Source organism: Bombyx mori, chromosome 7 (genome assembly GCF_030269925.1).
Source record: "Bombyx mori chromosome 7, ASM3026992v2".
Taxonomy (NCBI): Eukaryota; Metazoa; Arthropoda; class Insecta; order Lepidoptera; family Bombycidae; genus Bombyx; species Bombyx mori.
The window spans coordinates 5,129,330-5,150,975 of record NC_085113.1 but is presented as its reverse complement, the minus strand read 5'-3'; the positions used below and the strand labels follow the sequence as shown (position 1 = coordinate 5,150,975).

The 21,646-nt window shown below is 35.6% G+C and overlaps 1 protein-coding gene and 1 long non-coding RNA gene across 5 annotated transcripts in view; both read left to right on the top strand.

The window, feature by feature from the left end:
• The window catches only part of LOC101740250 (klarsicht protein), a 358,174-nt gene that overhangs the window by 187,450 nt on the left and 149,078 nt on the right, over nt 1–21,646 (top strand). The window lies entirely within an intron of this gene.
• The window catches only part of LOC134199142 (uncharacterized), an 83,350-nt gene continuing 65,886 nt past the window's right edge, over nt 4,183–21,646 (top strand). Inside the window, exon 1 of the long non-coding RNA XR_009973499.1 lies at nt 4,183–4,618. This is a non-coding gene — a long non-coding RNA (uncharacterized LOC134199142). The remainder of the gene's footprint in view (nt 4,619–21,646) is intronic.

Here is a 21,646-nt window from a genome sequence, read left to right as displayed (position 1 = left end):
CGGCCAACATCTATTTTTCATCCCCCTAAATGATAGGGGTAGTCCACCTCTAAATTTTATTTTTTATTTTTTAGACAAAATTTTTAATTTCTATTTTTTTATGATACAGCATACAAAAATACATACAACCCTAAATTTTCACCCTTCTACGATCAACCCTTATTTTTTTATTTGCTAATTAAAAATTTTAAAATTTTTTGCGAGCATTTTGTTTTTATTTTGTCATGACGTAGAATAAAAAAATTCATATTACTCTGAAATTTTCACCCCTCTATGATCAACCCCTATTTTTTATTTGTTAATTATAAACTTCAATTTTTGTGGCAAGATTTTCATTTTTATTTTTATTTCGTCATGAATTAAAATAAAAAATCTGATGTTACTCTCAAATTTTCATCCCTCTATGATCAGCCCCTATTTTTTATTTGTTAATTATAAACTTTAATTTTTTTGGCAAGTTTTTTATTTTATTTTGTTATGACTTAAAATAAAAAAAATCATATTACTCTCAATTTTCACTCTTATATGATCAACCCCTATTTTTCCACCCCGATTAATTTTTTTTTCTATGCACAGATCTGCAATAAGGTTGCAAGATGGCTATCAAATTTTATAATTGTAGTACGATAAATTCTTATTCAGAGTTTATAATTTCAAGTTCCTTTAATTATGATTTTTTTTAAATTGAATTTGATCTCCCGCCCTCGCCGGTCGACTACTGATCAACTATCAATTGATCAGCTATCCCCGCCAGGTGTCACCACTCATCCACCAAACATCACGTAGTAGGGATGAGGACGAAGCCGGTCTCCTGTCTTACTTACTCACTATACATCATAGATTATACACTTAATATATTATTATAATTTGAGAGCTATACAATACTATACATTTTTTAGCCATGTTTTTTTGGTTTTATTTGTGTATCAATAGTATGTTCAGTAGGTCTGAGAATCGGCTACTATCTATTTTTCATACCCCTAAGTGAAAAGGGTTGTCCACCCCAAACATTTATTTTTTATTTTAATTTTTTGGATATTTTTTTTTTGTTTATAATGAGATATTATGTGGTTAAATGAGGTTTTTTTTCTACAGTAGAATTTCCCTAAAAATCTTATTTAAGGCAACACAACGTTTGCCGGGTCAGCTAGTATATATATACAATTTAAATCTTTAAGTTTCTTTTAATCTTATAATTTAAATCTTTATAGATATACAATTTAAATCTTTAAGTTTCAGTTGTTATTATTTCAATTTCGTAATGCGATGTAGTTAAAGAGGTGATAAACTTTTGTGTTACCCAACAAAGGCAAGGGATCATCTACGTCGATCATTTCTCCATTAAAAATCAATTATTGAAGTCGGAAGCGCACGCGCATCGCTTTACAGAGAGGTCGATTTTCAATTCATGGTGTTGCTCTCACAGTTTCTTTGTTGTAAGTAAATGTGGTTGCTATTTCGTAATGATGTTGAAAATGTTTTTTTGCTTCTTTGATTCGCTCTGCCTTTTTTTTTACGAATTATTAAACATTAAAGTTTTATTTCTTAATACTGTCATTGGGACAATGAGTCAGCTCAGTTACCTCAGCCTATATGCATCATATCACGGATATAGACATCCAGACTGAAGCCCTAAAACATAAGACGCCAAATGTACTCGAATCGACCCATAGGACCGTGTCGAAAGAAAATACGTATCTAACGACTTCCACTAGTTTTGGGAAAAATATCACTTTGCTCATTTACTGGAAGGGATATTATAAATTAACATGGGTAGGTATCACTATTCTGCTGGTCAAAAGTATCTGATACAGGATTTGAATCTCGGTATAGTCACATTACTTTATACGAATTCACTTGACCATTAGACCACGAATGGTAAATTCTTACGTAGATTACTGTTGGTAGGACCTTTTGTGAGTCCGCGCGGGTACGTACCACCGCCCTGCCTATTTCTGCCGTGAAGCAGTAATGCGTTTCGGTTTGAAGGGTAGGGCTGCCGTTGTAACTATACTGAGATGTTAGAACTTATATCTCAAGGTGGGTGGCGCATTTACGTTGTGAATGTCTATGGGCTCCAGTGACCACTTAACACCAGGTGGGCTGTGAGCTCGTCCACCCATCTAAGCAATAAAAAAAAAGATGTCGTGTATATTATTTTAAAATACACGAGCGTTTGTTCAGAATGAATGTGTGAACAGGAGCCTGTATCTATGACATATTAACGCTCTAATGCGTCAGAGTATCCAAAAAAATTTAAACCTCTGTATAATGAAGAACGATTGTTTCGTTTCTGAATTCAATAACTCAAAAAAATGCTTCAAACAGTAAGTAAAAAGTTCTATCATCTAAATAACGGTTCAAATGCAACAAGAGAAGTCACTAATAGTTATGCTCAGTGAATCCAAAGGCCCTTCGATGCGCAGTGAAAGTGCGGTGGTCATTTCCGAAATAATTCCACGTTATTATTGTTTGATCCAGATTCGCGTCAAACCATCAATCTTCAATAAAAACTCCGCTCTTATTGTTAGAAAGTATTAAACGTTCGTTTTTTGGGTTGGCGTTGCTTAAATTTAATAAGAGAAAATCGGGCTTGTATTTAGTCCAAACAAACGCATTCCCGTTTACTTCCTGGATAATAATATGTTTGGGGCGTCACTCAGGTTATGATGTCTATGGATTCCGGAAACTTTTGATTAGCAGGCGTAGCATGGATTCTCGTAGCATGGATTCATATTCTCTTTTCAAACAGACTATTCACCATCTGAAACCATTGTGAATATTATTCTGTAATATGGACTTTCTTCTCTTTGGCATACATTCTGTAGTTTAGTGTCTCTCAATTAAATCGACTCTGTAAGAAATGCCCGAAGTTTTATCATTTCGATCCATGCCTTTAAGACATTTGCAATCAGTATACCGAATGTGTCATTAGACATATTGAATTTCAAAAGTCATGTAGCCCGGAGATGTGTTCACAATATGTAACATTTTGGTGAAAGTGGACGTCGGATTAACTTATATTTTCATTTTAACCAATGCGTTCCGTTCATTCGGATTCTGTTATGTATTTTATTTTTTATTTACGATCTTTGACAGCTTATGTAAACGATTTCGGTTCGACTAAAAGCTGCGAAAGCTGCGTTCGAAGTGATATATCTGCAGACTTCACTAACATCGTCATTATCTTGACTTCGGTAATACTGCTCTATGTGCTTTCCTCCTCATATTAAATGAGGCAAGTAATTCCTGATAGTCAGCATTATGATTTTAGGTACTTATTCTTGTATTGATCATGACAAACATTTTGCGTAGTCGACAAGGTTTTATGCAACTACATATTAGTAATAAAAAAAATTGTTTTTTCATCAAATCGTCATTTAACGGGTTTGTAACACGTAAATTCGCCAAAATATCGGGAATTCGTTAAAACTAAAGATTATGCTAAGAACACGTTAATTAATAGTTTTCATAAAGCTGCTAACCGTAAAAATAATTGGAACTCTTCTAATGTAGGATAAAAAAAAATATTAAAAAGGAATGACTTCAAATTGCAAGGTATTAGATCATTTCTTATTTATTCAATGGTCTAGTTTTGCAGTGGAATTTATGAAGTTTTGTTTGATCGATACAGCTTGGATAGCAGCTGTGGATTTAGGTCGCAATAACGCACACGTCACTTACCTCGTAAGTGTGGATACATCATAACCGACTATTTTAATCAATGGTTTTAGGTCAGCCACTTTTAAATGTCAGTCTAAGCAACTTAAATTTATTCCAGCGGCCTTGAGCTAAAAAGATTCATTAAACTAATTACATCTATCGTCGGACCCGGAGTTATTTTTAAACAAAACTTCCGAGAATCCTGGATCACTCATCGCTTCTTCTCTTGCCTGCATTTTTCCCGTTCTGGAAGAACATTCCGTGATAACGTAAATAGAAGTTCAAATCGATTAAAACATGATTAAAAAAAAATCCTGCTAAATGCACAAAAAAAGTAAATGCCTCATTCCTCTTGGAACACGGCGTTCGAAAACTACACGCGGGTGTAGTTTATCAAGCCTCGTACGATTATTGCCGTCTCTGTCACGCTTTAAACATTTCGGTAAAATGAAGGAGATGGAAAGGTAGGGCGCCCACCGCGTGGCCGTTGATGTTTAGTTTTGAAACGGAACCGAACAGTTTGCGAGTCGCCGGCTCAGCGTACGGTTGACTTACGCTAACAGTTCGTTGTGTTCATATCGAATTATAATATCATTAGTTTTTAAAGTTTTATAACCTAACAACTATACGAGTGCCTTGTTGGATGTGCTAGTGATTGCATGGATTCGAAACAGAAGAACTACATGTCACTCATAATTAACATCCTGTTGATTTTTTGAAGCATCCATCGTTTGTGTCCTTTTGGTATTTAAAATTGCAGTAACCGTCTTACAGTTACGTGTTTAACACTTTTCTTTGTTAACTGTATCGCGGAGGAGCATGTTTGTGTCTGTAAATTGGCACGAGCCTTTAATAATAATAGTGCACTGAAACCAGTTTGCAAGTGCGGTCGTCTGCGGTTGTCCTGGCTTATGCATGCGGGTTGTCTTTCTTTTGAACGAATTTCGTAGCATCGGTAGGTATATCTCGATAAGGCGTTGTAAAATTACTTACGTCGTTTTTATTTGAACATTTTGATTCGTTTACGTTATCCACATTTTGTTTATCTGCAGAGAATTTTCCGTGTAACTTTCAAGTGCATTAAGTTTATGACATCCAATGGACTTTATCACAGATTACTAAGATTGATGATATAAAACGCAACTATACTGATTTACCTTGACCCTACGCTGGCGTGTCAATGTAGCCTGTGACTTTCCATTTCGAGGTTGCACGGATCCTGCACGGCACGCTCCTTGTAAAGCTTAGTCTGAAATTTTATTAGCAATAAATATTTTATTCATTTCATCAATCGCTCGAAGGTTTTGACTCTTACATTTTCATGTTTATTTATTAATGAAGCGAATTTTAAAATACAAACTTGATTCAGATAGAACAAAAACCTAATGCTTATATTATAAGAAAAGTTTTATATAAAATACGTCCTAAACGATAAATCTTGCGTTGTCTTCAAATGCCAGTCAGACTTTATCTTTACGCGCGGTCTCAATAAGTCGACTCATTCGAGAATTGCCATTTTTCTTGCCACTTGTTGCACGCTCCGCTTCATTTTAAGACGTGACTTCATTGCTATGTTTTTTACTGTCAGCATGAATTCTCTTATCTAACAGAAATCGCAATCTCGTTTTAAATTGCCCAATTCGCTTTTAACAATTCATCGGTTTTTGTATATTTTTCCATTAAGTAACTATTGGACCACAGCTCGACAAAATGCTTGCAGAGGACTTTAGTTTTGTATTAAAAATTATTCAAAAAGCTTGTATATTTTTTAAGAATCCTGACAAATTAATATTATCTGTGACTCATAAAGTATACGTATGAAAGTTGTGTGTACCTAAACCATCGGTTGCCTAAAGTGGCAGAATGCCAAGTTGTCACATGAAAATATATAACTTCCATGAAAAAAAAAATTGATTTCGCCGTACCATATTCTATTCTGTGATAATTAGTAGTGTTGACGTCGGTCCTTCTATTTGTAATTAGGAACGTCTGTAATTCTCAACGCTCTATCGATTGCTAAGTATTAGTGAAAATGTATATTGCTTTGTAGATGCTATGAATCATATAAAACTGCGAATTCATGAAAATATTGGAGTGAATAACGTATTAATTTCGAATCGATGTATTTAAAAATGTCGATTTGTAGTTTTAGTGTTATATATTGATTGATTGTGATGTATGGAATGGTAATGGTAGTGCAAGGTAGAGTAGCAAGAGGTTGATCGAAGAAGACATGGATGGAGTGTGCGAATGACGATTGTTGAGATGATGGCTGATAGAAGAGAATGGAAGAGAAAAATTAACTGTGCCGACCCCATCTAGTGGGATAAGGTGGAGAAAAACAAGATATCAATTAGTTATTTTAAAAAAACCATTGGCATTGCATTGCATTGCATGCATTGACTGATTTTGCTTCTCCATTTTAAATATCTACATTAACACTTAATTCTTTTAGCACATATGAAAAGCTACTTTTAAATTATGTTTGTCAATTTAAAAAACTGTTTAGATTAAATATATAAAGTATCAATCCTAATGTCAATCAATACACGTGATCGTCCTTTTAGAATGCCTGTATTATAATAAAATAAAACATAAAATGCTTTGTAAAGACACCGCTCCTCACACAGTCACACAATTACAAACTTTGTTTCAAAGAGTTAAGATAAATAATAAGCTATATCACATAAAGACCCGCGATCACATTTTTAAGGACAACGAATATTGTGTCGTGTCGATAAAAGTGAACGATTCAGAAAATTCCGCTCTATGGGTTATAAATTGCGGCCATGTTATTTTTTTTGGATAATGCCTTAATGGTTTTCTTGCATGATCAAAGGAATTTAAATGATTCGATAAATTATGCACGGTGTTTTATTTACCAAAAGGACGTGTTTTGTTTGTTAGACGAATTATCGAAAACATAGTGGCTTAAACAAGTGCTCTTATAACAGTCAAAGTACAAAGTGTATTGGTATTATTTTTACCTATTTATATTAATGCCAAACGGACGCCGTCTCGTCAGCCGCGATGACGCTATCTTCCGGACAATTCTGCGTTTTGAATGATGATACAAGATTTTAGGTGAGTTGTGTGTTTTTTGTATTAGTTTACGTCTTGCGATCTGGCGAATATGAAAACATAAAAAAGACCGTCTTTACAAAAATAAACATCGATAGCTATTGATGGTTATTTGAAAAGAGAACAAGTAAAAGAAAGTAAAAACACTGTCCTTTAATTAGTATTCATTTGCAATTTTTTTTTTTTTTTTTGGTCCGGAGGAAATCGCCTGACTTCCGCCCTCCACTGGGGATGCAATTGAAGTGACACGAACGTATTTCTTTAGTGTAATTTGGGGTAACATAATCCATGTAAAGTGTCAATTAGTGTCTAAAAAACTGTTTCGTATACTCTATATAAACTTATATACAGATATATACATATATATATAAATTCCGTAATACATTTCACTAATTTAATTGTTCGAAAGTGGCTCGCACCGTTCGTATTGAAAGAAAGTTTTAAAATGATCACAACGTAGATTATATTGTAAAATTTAATGATCTAAATAGCCCTTTGATTGATAGTACTCCAAATACCGGCACATGCCAAAAGATTATTTGAAGAAATTAAAAGCCGATATCAATTTACATTTCATTTCACTGACCTGTTAACCTTAAAATGTGTTCATAGTTCAGTTCATTTAGTTATAGTATTGTTATGGTTTTATAGTAGGTATCTCCGATCAATTTTCTTCGCCAGAACTGAGATTGTCTTTGAGTATGTATTTCAAATTTTTCCTTCAAAAAGCCAATAACTGTATAATGGTGGTGATGGGTAAGTAGTACGTAGCACTCTGCTTATTTCTGCCACGAAGCAGTTGCATTTTCGTCTGAAAGGTGGGACAATGCAATCGAGATTTCGACCTCATGTCTCAAGGTGGAGGAATGTTTTATTCATGGGCTCCGGTAACCATTTAATGCCGGGATGGGCCATTAACTAGCATCAATGACAAAGCGAAAATACTTTTGGTAATGTGCAGTTTTTACGGTTGTGTCATTGCTGCAATGCCCTATTGTCCTACTTCGTACTGGTACATTTTACCATTTCATTTTCATTCGTTCTGCATCTTAGTTAAATTTTAAATAATTTGCATACCTACAAACAACGAACAACAATTCAAAAACCTCCACTGAGTCTAGTTTTTATTGAAATTAAAAATCAATTGCCTATGATTACTCGTACTACTAACTAATAATCATACAACGGCCTGATAATGATTCCGCAATATAATTATTTTACATTTCTTTTACATGATTCGCATAAATTAGTATCCGCTAATCGAAGTTTGAGCATTGCGTATTCAATTATAGAGCTCTCTAAACAGTAACTGTTAGGCGCCATTTTCTTCTACAGACACTGAGAAATAGGTAACGCAAATATGTGTACAATGTCGAAGAGATTTGTCCATAATTAGACGTACCACAAAGAATAACAACGGAACCTACGATTCTGCATGAGAATAATTTAAATTATTCTTGTTTGCAATCTGTTCGCTAACTAGATACAAAATGTACAACAATGCTCGCCGAAAGTGGCTTCAGCCGAAATGTAATCTGTGTATACCGTTAGCGGCTGTTGCAGTCAGTTGTTATTCGGATTAGGTCAGTTTTTGTGGACATCGTGTGCCGTCGAATCTGCCACATTTCAATGTACCTAGTTCGTTTTTTTTATTAATTTTTTTATTGCTTAGATGGGTGGACGAGCTCACAGCCCACCTGGTGTTAAGTGGTCACTGGAGCCCATAGACATCTACAACGTAAATGTGTCACCCGCCTTGAGATATAAGTTCTAAGATCTCAGTATAGTTACAACGGCTACCCCACCCTTCGAACCGAAATGCATTACTGCTTCACGGCAGGAATAGGCAGGGTGGTGGTACCTACCCGTGCGGACTCACAAGAGGTCCTACCACCAGTAATACCAGTAACCGTTAAAAACGTTCGCTTGAGTTATCAAAATTTTCATGTTCTCCCATGAAACGGATTCCTTTAAATCCGCGTTTAATTTTCATGCAGAAATACCGTTCGTGTTTTATACTTATTGGTAGCAGCAAACTGTTTATTTTTATGAACATTAAAAAATTTACGTTTAGTATTTATTTTAGTTAGTATTTAGTATTTGTGTAACAACATTTTGAGTTGTTACTAATGGAATCCCAACTGTTCGCAGTGGGAGTAAACTTCAAAAAAATCTTATTGTCACATAGAATCCTGATTTGTCATTCTGCAAAGCTTCCTATTTTAAATGAATGAAATGTAATCAAATCTTAGCTGTATAATTTTTTAATTTTTTTTTTTGTTTTTAATGTTAATGCACTGTCGATTGCACCTATAATTGAGGTGACATCTGCCATGAACTTCAATTGTTCAATGTTTTGTATTGACGATCACTTTGTTGGTGCAACTTAATAAATAAATAAATTGTTCACGGGATAATTTATATTTAATCAAAATTGGTAATTTGTACATAAAAATACAACCGCTAAGTTGGGATCACTGGAGGTAACTAAACATTCGACAAAGTCACGGTCTTTTAGTATGGGTGTATGTATGTATTGTCATAGTAAATTTTGTCAAAAATCTCTAAATAATTGGAAACCAGCTCGGTCACATTGATCGTGAGACTAGTAGCAGAAAGTAAGTACATAGGTACATCAAGCCTTTGTCCTATCAATTAAAACGATAAAACTTCAAAATGCTTAAATCTATCAACAACGCTATCAGAGATTTAGATATCATGGATTCAATGTATTTATTTTGACGACCTGAATACATTTTCTCATGGCGACTCTATAAATAAACGGGTATATTTTTCCACATGTTGTTTGTTGGTACCGGAGACTACTTTCCTTATCATAAATAAACATTTAAGACGCCATACGTTTCCTAACTGACTGACTAACAAACTCGGATTTTTTTACCATTATTGAATATTTTCCAAAAAACTTTAAGTGCTATTGATAACAATTTCAGTGGCTATAATTGGGAATAAACTAATCAAATTAGTATAATAGAATAATTAAATAAAATTATTCTTGGTTATAGTGTTATTGGTTTCTGAAAAAGTAAAATAAATTTCAATAAAGAAACAAATTAGGTAGCAAAGGATTTTCTTGAGTGTTCGCGTGTCGTAGATATAATTGTTTGTGTCATAAATGTCAGGTCTCGCGAAACCTGAAGAAAATATTAAAATTAGTTTCAAATAGGGTAAGAGTATTAGACGGTTAGAAGGCTTAAAAACAAATGCACGTCGTCCGTGATCACGTCCGTGACCACAAAAATGTAAAATATTCGAAATAATAAAGTGAAATTAACAAACGCGGGATTAAACCGTAATAGTAGTTTTTATTATTATCAAAAGAATTGCTCTTATTGGTGTAATGGTAAGACGTATGAGTCCGCATCGATTGGTTCTAACATTATTTATGTATCTAGCGCGAAATATTCCTGCGTTTCGGCTTTAAGGTTGTTTGTTATACTTAATAGCATTCATATTTCGGCTTCATATTCGAGGTGGATGACTGTATTCACGCTGTGATGTCAGGTGGACAGACGACTGACTAGAAAGAAAACAAATGAGCGAAATCATTTTTTTTTAAACTTTCACGGTTATCTATATGTTTTATTATAATGCATTAATTTCGAGTACATACATAAGGACCGAAAATTTAAAATCATTCAATTCATGTTATTAAATATGCCTATGAAAATCAAAACAAAGGATATCGCCTTTTTCATTATAAATGTTTGCGACGCGTTCATATTATACTTGGGCACGACAACTATTCAATGCCATTTCAACCGTAGGCCTCGTGTGACCGTCTCCGTCAATTAAAAAAAAAGAATTGACTAAATGGTCGTATAAAAACATTAGTTTTACGATACCAAATGTTTGATGGGTTGTTAGCAATATTCTATTTATTCCTACGCTGAATAACAACTGAGTAACACAAGTGACTCAGCGGGCATATTTTCTCTAGCGGGTTAAGTTCACATAGCATTTTGAATTTTGACGCGGCCATGATTGCGTGACTGCAAAGTCGGTTACGTGTAATTAAGGCTTTTGGAACAAGACCGAACGGTAAGGCAGAAGTTTCTTAAATGAAGATACGTAGCTTGCAAGGTAGTTGGAACAGATGCTTTCGAGTGAACTGTTTAAACAGCTAATATTTGATGAGAACCGAGACGTGAAGAACTGAGGGTAGATGCCCCTAACGGAAATGGGTCAATCATCATAGATGGATGCTCGATTGATGTATTTGATAAAAGAGCCCCCAAGGATCCAATTTCTGGGCTACTTATTGCTGCCCAAAAAAAAACTTAAAATAAACCATTGATGGAAAAGTGTGACCTTGACATATATGAATTCCATATTAAGAACCATCATTTGGGATTTGAAATTTTTGTTATTCGAAATATTATAAGACTAATCACATTAAGTTCGAGGCTCACTGTGAAAAGTAGCGTGTTCTAAAGCAATTACTAATCAAATACAAATTTTTTTCAAGAGCCTCATGTAAGTAGCCTTTTGGTCTTTTTGAGTACGTACGGCTTGCAGCCTCCTAACACAGATAGATATATAGTTGACGGACTTGAAATTCACTGCTTGTAGACCACATGATAAATATCAACCATGATTGTAAAACGGAAATCGAAATAATTACCGCAGCTACCATCGCACCTCGTAATTAGCATGAAAGATTTTATAGTGTATGTAGGTCAAGACTCAACGGTACAACGATTTGTTTGATTATAAACTCAAACTTAATGAGCAAACTTAACAGCTCACGTAAAAAAAAAACATCATCAAGAGAATACGGAACCAAGAAGGGCTTTCTAATTGTATTGTACTCGTCTTCATCTAGCAGAATATATTGAGTCCATTGTTTTAACGTAGAGCGTGACACCATTCAAAGATGTATTGCTTAATGGTACTTCGCCAATGTGGGTGTATTGTTTGGGATAGGGCTGTGTTTTGTAATGATCGTTTAGTTTGAGACCAGAGTTGTTAAAACTTAGAGATGGCAGATAAACTATTGTTAATTTTTTTAATTTCGCAATTCTATAATTTTTAGAAATCAAGCTACCTTCCACAGTTACGTTCGAGGGTACTTTTTTCCCTACCTAATCTTTGGTAATCTAAGCGGCTATTCCAACTTCACGCATACCGGTAGGCGAGCTCACGGGCTCAACCTGAGAGAATTGCTAACACTAGCAAGAGCAGTGCTTCGCTGAATCTATTACCGGATCGGAATCACGACCCACTGAGAAAATCCGGCGAGAAACTCAGTGGGTTGTGTCTTTGGGCTAGTTCTGCTGGGCTAGAGTTCGACGAGGACGGTGATCGGTGCTTGAAAAGCCTAAAGCATCGAGAGTGGATCCGGGGGATCCGAAAAGACATGTGTTAGGCGATGTCGGCTTTGCTTTGCCCCGTCACCTGGGTCGGATATGTAGTTAGCGGTGGCCACGATAAGGGGGTTATCGTGCCGCGCTGCTTTTTCAAAGTAGCGTTCTGACGCTTCTCTTAGATGCTTTCGTAGCGGTTCTAGATTTAGGTCGTCGTGAAGATCTAAATTACTCACATAGCACAGCGAGGCATACTATGTATACTACTTGGTCGTCGGTAGCTATCAGAACGTATAGATTGTGGGTCGCTGTTCAAATTTCCTACCAGTCAAAGCTACGTTGGTAGCAAGTTCAAATCTCTTGCTTAAATCGCTAAACTGGATAAAATTCTAGTAGAAAAGTCGACGTCATAATAAAACCGGTAAATTAAAAGAATGAAGACCTTAGTGGACGATGACCACGAAAACTAAAAAGTTTTCAAATTTAGTGATAATAAGTACAAGACTGAATCGTAAACCTATTTTAAATTCACAGATACTACATTAAAACTATTTGTGCATGTTTTTTTCATGAGTAACATGAGAAGGAACTCAACAAACACACAAGGAAAATCAATAATTACATTTCGGTTTATAAATTAGACTCATTGGTGCAATAATAGGATGCTCTGCGACAACTTAATCGCTTCCTTTCGTTATTAAACTGCTTCATTCGTGCTTCCTGTCAGGGGAAGTTGGTTCATGTTACGCGGAGATTTTTTACTTTGTACATTCGCGCTGACGTCTAGGTGTGTCTTATTTGTTTTGAGAGTACATAGATGTGGGAAATTTGTTTTTAATATTGTCCGGGGTTAGAGGTTAAAGTTGATTTGTTATGAGTAATATTAATAACTTATATCAGTGTTAATTGGGTATGATCAGGTGATTTCTGCCGTGGAATATTCGCCATCTCGGTTTGCAAGACCAAAGCAAGTGTTACTTCATTCTAATTAAACTATGTACTGCTGTTATAAGTATTCGATATCTAAAATTACTTAGAGATCTAATTTATGTACGTCAAACGTTAAGGACTAACACTAATAATTTTTTTTATCTGAGAACTCGAGTGTCTTTGAAATAATTCAGGGTGAAATTAAAAAAATTCACCTTATAAACTTTCCGTATACTATTTTACACTACGAAGCTTTGGAACAAATTTAATAAGTTCCGTTAATAGGTATATGTATTAAAATTAATGTACACCTTATAGTTGATCTGGACATGCAACATGCCTAGACAAATAGCTGAGGATATTCCATGGACCGTACACGCAATTTCTCCAGATCGATTTGCTGATAGGGCCAACGGATTATGAAGTATTGTGAGGTGAGATTTTCCTTACGGGCAACCTGTATGTAAATTGTATATAACAGCAGACAGCGACGTACTTAACAAATGTTGACGATTGACTTCCACGGTGAAGGAATAACATCGTGTAACAAAAATTAAATCTGCAAAATTATAATTTGCGTAATTACTGGTGGTAGGAAGTCTTGCGAGTCCGCACGGGTAGATACCACCGCCCTGCCTATTTCTGCCGTGAAGCAGTAATGCGTTTGAGTTTGAAAGGTGGGGCAGCCGTTGCGGCTATACTTAAGACCTTAGAACTTATATCTCAAGGTGGGTGGCGGATTTACGTTGTAGATATCTATGGGCTCCAGTAACCACATAACACCAGGTGGGCTGTGAGCTCGTCCAACCATCTAAGCAATAAAAAAAAAAAAAACGAGCCGTTTGTGTCCATTGGGATGCTAGTGTGCATAGGACTTTTTAATTGGAGTCCATTAATACTATTAATGATATTAATTATTATAATGAAGATTTCAACGGAGTAGCGGAGCACAAATTGTCTCAGAATTTTTTCTGCTCTCGATGTGCAGATGAGCTGATAACAAATCCTCACAGCTCACAGTTAACTAGTTTTCAGGGAACATGGATATCAGAGTGTGAATGTCACCACTCATTTTGAGACATGAGGAATCCTGTTTGTTGGTATAACTATTATGTTATTCTCTAAATCAAGATGTTTAATTGCTTCGTATCAGGTATAGGCAGGTGGTATTACCTACCCGTGCGGTTACCACGTTTTACTACCGATATCTAATAAAATAAGTATAATACTTAGAACGTGCTCACGTATAGCTTCCACGATGAAATTACATTGCGCAATAAAAATCAAATTCGGTAATATAACAATTTGCGTGATTACCACTACCCTATTTCTGCCGAGAACCAGTAAGCGTTCCGGTTGGAAGGGTATGACAGCCGTTATGTAATTAAGACTTAGACTTCGTGTTCCAAAAGGTCGCGTTATGACGTCTATATGCTTTGGTGATTCAAGCGCTTAGGCCACGAGCTTGACGGGGGTGAGCTGCTTCATCCAACCGTGCAATAAAAAAAATGCGTTTTCCTTATCTCATTTCAATAATGTTTTTTTTGCTTATATAGGACCTGGTGTTAAATGGTTACTGGAGCCCATAGACATCTACAAAGTAAATGCGCCACCCACCTTGAGATATAAGTTCAAAGGTCTCAAGTATAGTTACAACGGCTGCCCCACCCTTCAAATCGAAACGCATTACTGCTTCGCGGCAGAAACGGGCAGGGTGGTGGTACCTACCCGCGCGGACTCACAAACGGTCCTACCACCAGTGCAACACCAACCGTTTCTGATCAATTCTTAATTTGTTTAAACACTCGTAGTTCCAATCATAGTTAATTTGCATTTCGAAAACAATGCAGTTTACATTCTGTTCGTTATTAAATGTAGCTTTAATTACCTCAGCTTTCTCTGTAGGAGTGTTTCGATACAAATTAACAATAAATATATAATTTCCTTAAAGATATTGGTTAACCAAATTCTGACTGAATAGCAGTTAATTTATACTCGAGTGTCGGATGTTTATATTAGTGTAGCATGTGGGTGTAAAGTGCATGACTCGGTAAAGGTAATTTTAGGTAATAATCCTACACAATTGATGTATATGAGTAATTTAATATTTCGTAACCTGTTATTAGTTTATATTGAAATACAGAGCAGTGTGGCTGTATTTCTTGTTAAAAGGGGAAATTACCCAGCACCGTTTTACAGTGCCTTCTGTTCTCTTGTGTCCTGTACAAGCCGCGCGTCCGTTTCGTAACTATAGGTAGAAGTTTGAACATAAATTTCATTAAAAACATGACTTAATTTGTTGATTTAATTCAAAAGTTTTTATTTCATCTCTGCTGTCCATATTTTTATTACACAATATTTTCAGATAAGCACAAAGGCAGTGTGGTTGTAATTTAAGATAGATCGGATATTTAAAACGAGATTTTCAATTTGAGGCGATTTTTTTTGGGATAACCTTTTCTGTTTTCGTGTAAAACTTAGGTTTTGCTAAAAATAATGGTAGGTTGAGTTCATCTGTCATAGTTGATGACGGCATTCACGCCTTGATGTTTATGGGTTCTCAAAACCACTTAAATCGAGATGGGCCAAGATAAAGTAATAAAAAAATATAGTTTAATTTTTGAAATAGACCTGTTAGTCCAAATGATAAAACTCTAATACCAAATTAGAAGCTGTTAACAACTTTAACCCATAGACACAACCAATTGAGTTTCTTGCGGAATCTTCTCTGTGGCTCGCGATTCCGACCCGGTGATACTTTCAGCGAAGTACTGCTTTTGCTAGGGCTAGTGTTAGCAAATTCTCTCAGGTTGAGCCCGTAAGCTCGCGTACCTGTCCCCCAGAAGCTGCAATAACACCTTAGTCTACCGGCGAATATGTAGGGGGAAAAGGCGACGTTAAAAACCATTTTATAAAATTCAATTTTCGAATGTACATTCTCGTCTATGCGAAACATGTAATTATTACTGCACAATAATAACGCAATGCTAAGTTTCTCCTTTAACAAAAAACATTGTCTTTTAATCATATATACGTATTACAATTATTCTTTTTTTGTTGTTTGGTAAGCTGATAATACATATTTCAAAGCAACATAAAAATATTATGACGTTAGTTATTTCAGAAACATATGCAGATTACAGAATTGTTTCAATATTATTATACCATGCCGTATTTATTAGCTTTTAACTAAACTATTAAGGTTAATGATAATAACAGTAGTTAATAACAACGAGTGTGTTTTTATGACGTGACCTCGGATGGGAAGATTTACGTTTTGAAATTGAGGTTCATTTGTAATAATAGAAATGAAAATACGCTGGCTGTATCAATTGACTATAATAATAATGTTATGTTTTGTTATCATTTCGTTAAGGTAAATGTAATTTTATGTTTTAGGTAAAGTAAGTATGTACTTTATTATCCTTGCCTTAAAGTAAAGTAATTCTCGTATATAATTAGCCAGTTACACTAATGATAAATGTTGCGAGGACAGCAAAGCTACCGTCTTCGCTATAGTAATAATTTTCACTCTCGTTCAAATACCTTATAGGGCATATCTTTGTTGACAGATTATAAAAAAAGTAATTAGGAGAATTAAGATTACTTAAGCTCGCTTCAAAATACAAATGAGAATGGCATATTATAACATAATTAAAATTTAATCAATTTAATTTAATCAAATATATATTTACTAGCTTTTGCCCGCAACGAATAGTTCACAAATAATGCTTTATTTTAGATCAAATTTGGTTAGCATAAAAACATTATAGTGAGTATAGGAATAATTCTGCCATACATTATTTTAGCGAAAATTTAACCGTTTTTGCAGAGTACGCAGCGGAAGCTCTCAAAACGGAAAAATAAAACCGATTTTGAAACATTCTTTATGAGTGCTCTGCTTGTATTAGTTTTAGCGTGATGTTATATAGACTATAGCCTTCTTCAATAAATAGGCTATCTAACACTGTAAGAATTTTTCAAATCGGACCTGTAGTTCCTGACATTAGCGCGATCAAACAAACAAACTCTTCAGCTTTATAATATTAGTATAGATGAAAGTACAAGACTGTGCTTGCAAAAAGTGAACTTAATTTCCTCTAATACCAATTCATCAGATGCATCTTGAAAATCTTATCTACTCTTAATTTATGAAATTTAAATGTGCTCCGCAATTTTATCATTAAAATATCGTTATAAATTGTTCCTCTGACATCTCAAAACATCTTTGTTTTCACATATCTTCAGACGGCTTGAAATCCTCACTATATCCTTCTCTTTATCAGCTTCTAAGATGGCTTCATCTAATTAACTTTCATTGGATAACGGTTGAATAGACCTTTCATAGTCTCTATTCAGAGTCTCTTATGAATGCTTGACATTTCTCAGACTTAAATGTTTTACTGTTTTAAATGTCAGGTATTTTATGTTATATACAGTTGAATTAACTTTGATTAACCTATGCTAATGTCGACTGTAAGATTAATTTCGTGATCAATATCTTGTATAAGATATTATTGATAAGACCACTACAAATGGTAAAGATGTGACTGGGTAGCTACCACAAGGGTACAATTTTCTGTTGCAAAGCAAGTCACATGTTCCAGTTTTAAAGGTGACCCAGCCGTTACCTCGTATCTAAAGAGGAAAATAAAATTCATATTATGAATTAGCTCCGGTAACAGTACCAGTCTATTCTAAATAGAATAAATTACGCGTTTCAAATTTACAATTTTTAATGCAGTTAAAACTACAGGGCACGGAGCTTTCTCTCTCTCTTTCTAGCTATTCATCCCACATGTTGGTGGGGTCAGCTTTCCTTATTTTTCTCCTCCATTTCGCTCTATCTTCGACATCTTCATTAGTAACATTGTATTCCCTCTTGCCCTTCAGCACATCATCTACAACAGACACATCACAGTACATCTTTCCATCTTGTCTTGAGTCTCTTGTCCTAGGTCTCCGACCGGGGAGGTCGACCTGCAGTGCCAAATTTCCGACGTAGTTTAGTGGCCGGTTTTTATGTGAGCATAAAATCTCAGCTCACTCTCAGGGGCACGGGCCTGTATTGTATAAAAATATGTTAATAAAGTTTTTTTTAATTTAAATTTCGTACGCATGTATGCACAAAACATTAAAGCTTACGTTCTAACAAAACAGTCGTTCCACGCTTTTGCGTTCGGACACAAACTGTCACTTTGTCAAGTGTACCGTGCTCTTTACGTATTGTGGTGCGAATCTTGAACTGTAGCGAGAATGTGTTCATTTTTAACACGCTTTTATTAGCTTGGTATGAAAGTATGGAACAAAACATTTAAATGTAATTTTTATAGACTTCAAGACGTCCGATGATAATACAACTTTATAAATCCAATCTAGTATCCTGACCAGTATCAATAAATAAATAAAAAGATTAAATTAATTTTTAGTTCGGTTTGCTATCTAAGCACTTTTTTTAGTTTTTAAACTACACAAATTTAAACAAGGGCTAATAATCCCTAAACGTTTTAAGGACTATTGGAAGCCCGGGTTGGTTTAATTTGAAGGTGGAGGTCATTGGGCCAAGGGCGTTCAGATTGTGCTGTCTGTAAATTCCACGTGGGCATCTAGATCGTCTACGCGTTTTTTGCGAGTAAACAAATTAAATAATTAAATTTAATTACTTTAAACTTTAATGCAATTATTTTAATTATTATTGCGAAAAACCTCATTGTTACCGCGTGAAGGTATTTATTTATTGACCTTAGTTCACAACTATATTGTTTGCTATAAAGCTCAAGTAACACACATATTGTTATTAGCTTACTGGGTAGATCAACACGGGTTGCAACTTTCTGCTGCGAAACTATTTTTTTTTCTACTACCAAGAGCAGTGCTTCGCAGAATCTACTACTGGATCGGAAACGCGACCCACTGAGAAGATCCGGCGAGAAACTCAGTGGGCTGTGTATATGGGCTAATTCGCTCGTCGAGCCCTTCGTCGCAAGCGACGGGTTCGACGAGGACGGTGACCGGGGGCCGCGAAACAACAACGAGTGTCGGTTTGATGGATGGAGAAGCCATATAATAGTAAAAAAACAAAGAATTCTTGAGAATTGTACCACAGACACACTGTAACACGAGAAGTTCATTCTTTAATTTAACCGCCAGTCAAACATATCTTTGTAAGGCGACCTTAAACACGCTTGGATGAGCCCACAGCCGAAGGTTGTTCAATTAGTCTTGTTTCATTGTTTGTTCTTCGGACAAAGAACTTTATCTTTTCGAATAAAAGTCAGATAGGATGAACTAAAACTAGCACTGTTGTAAGAATCATTAACGAAACGAATATAGTATATAGTAACTATACTTGAGACCTTAGAACTTATATCTCAAGGTGGGTGGCGCATTTACGTTGTAGATGTCTATGGGCTCCAGTAACCACTTAAAACCAGGTGGGCTGTAAGCACGTCCACCCATCTAAGCAATAAAAAAAAAGAATAGTTTTCAATTATTTTTACATATTTTATCAAAAATTCGGGACTAAACCATAAAGTTCTTCTTCTTGATCATACGATTGTTCATTCAGACTGTTTGAAACTAAAACGAATTTAAACGATAGCATAGTTACTTGTGATGTTACGCACGGAAAGGTAGTATGCATTTCATATCCTTCGCCAGTGGTCAGTTTTGTCCAGATTTATCCGCTACAGTAAAAGAAGTAACTATAACAACTGTGGTATAAGTAACTATATCTTTAATATTCGACTTTTATAATGTAAGGAATCCGTACTGTTCTACTATAACAATAACTATTATAAAATGAATGAAAAATTTATAGTGAAAAAAATATTTTATCCATTTATAAAAACAATAAAACAACTTGAGAGTAGTATGTAGGATAGTATCTAAATCAGGAGTAGTATATAAGATACATTTAAAAAAGAAAGACATTAAAATAGAGGCATACAAATATAAGTACAATACAATTCAGTACGATAGTTTTTAATAGCTCGATTTACGATCTAATGAATGTGAAAATATCGTATAAAATAAAGACATATGTACGATCTGTGCCTACCAGTCGTGACTTATTATTGATTTGCATATAGCTTATCGTTTATCATGTGATGTTTATATCTTATCTGTGTACTTTATTCGCCCTATTTATGGCTGTTATTTATTTTCATCAAGTTTTTATAACAGTTGTTTTTTTTTTGTTTCAGGTATAGAATTTTCAATGACTTTGATACTACTAGGGTAAGGTATTGCTTAAGTTTGTCTTGATATTTATATCTACACCAGCGGACCCGACAGACGTCCTGCAAAAATTCATTCAAGTCGATCCAGCCGTTTAGTTGTAGTATAGATAAAATAAAACGCATCCAAAAAAAAACATTTAGATGAGTTCAGTGACAAACACACGCGTAGAAGAAATATATATATATACAGATTTTTGAGTTCATTTTTAGTCATTTAAGTATGTCTGTGTATTCTATCGACAAAAAGTTTTATCATAAAAAGAATTCCGTTACATTGTTTGCATTACGTTATTACTATTTCTAGTCACAGAAATGAACACAGAAAATCCGAATACATTGTATCCTTCTGCCTAAAATAATTCACGAAACTAAATATTTAGTGGACAGTAAAGATCGGTTCAGCTATAAACGGGACAATTTAAGTTCGTTGGTTAAATAAAGAGGATATTTTCCCACGGGGGCGTGAGAGCGATCTAAAGATGGCCGTGAAACGAGATCTGACACATTAATAAATGTTTATTTACACGTAACGATTCAAGTTAAGTCTTAGTGAGATGTCAATAATCGATTGTTTATAAAAAGCATTTCTTTTTGTAGTTTTCATTTAAAAGGATCAAAGTTAGTTTAAAGTAATGTTTGTTTACTGTATCAGTAACTTCATTAAAATATCATTTGGAATTGTCTGAACATGACTATGCCTTCATAATTCGAATATTAATACTAACTAAAGGTGCCTTGTAAACGTTTTTTTTTTTTTTTGTCAGGAGGAAATTCGCCGGACTTCCGCCCTTCACTGGGGATGAAGGGCGGGGCATGTCGGAGTCGAACCGACTAAAACCTCCTGTCTCTCAACAACCAACGTCCAAACCTCGCATGAGACAAAACTCATGAAAAGGCAAAGGGGGGAAAGTGAAGCGTTTAGTGCGGAGCACATCTCTCCCATCACCCTCCCCCTCGGGACGCCGGACTGGCGGTCGTCGGCGCCACGACCACCAGCCCTCTCGGTCGGCAGGCTATCCGAAGCCCGCCTAGATGGCGCCGGTTAGAATGGTCTATCCTACGGAATACCCCGCTGGGTCAGAACCAGCGTGGGTTGAGGATAGTTGGCCTTCCATCACCCGGATGCTCATGCATAAAACGCGTGCAGAGCAGCTTGCACGTCGTCTTCTTAGGCCCCCTTCGCCGGTCCCCAGGCCGACATGTGAGGGGACCCGAAACACTTAGAGGGCCAGGGCTTGGGCGATATCCGCCTCCCTGGCCCCCGCTCGACGGCGGCGGGCCTGTGCGTCTCTCACGCGCCCCGCCGCCTCCTTCTGCGAGATGGTGCACTCGCAGGAGTCGAGCATCGCCTTCCACGACTCGTGGTCACCGAGCATCGATGCCACAACACTCGGCAACGACAAG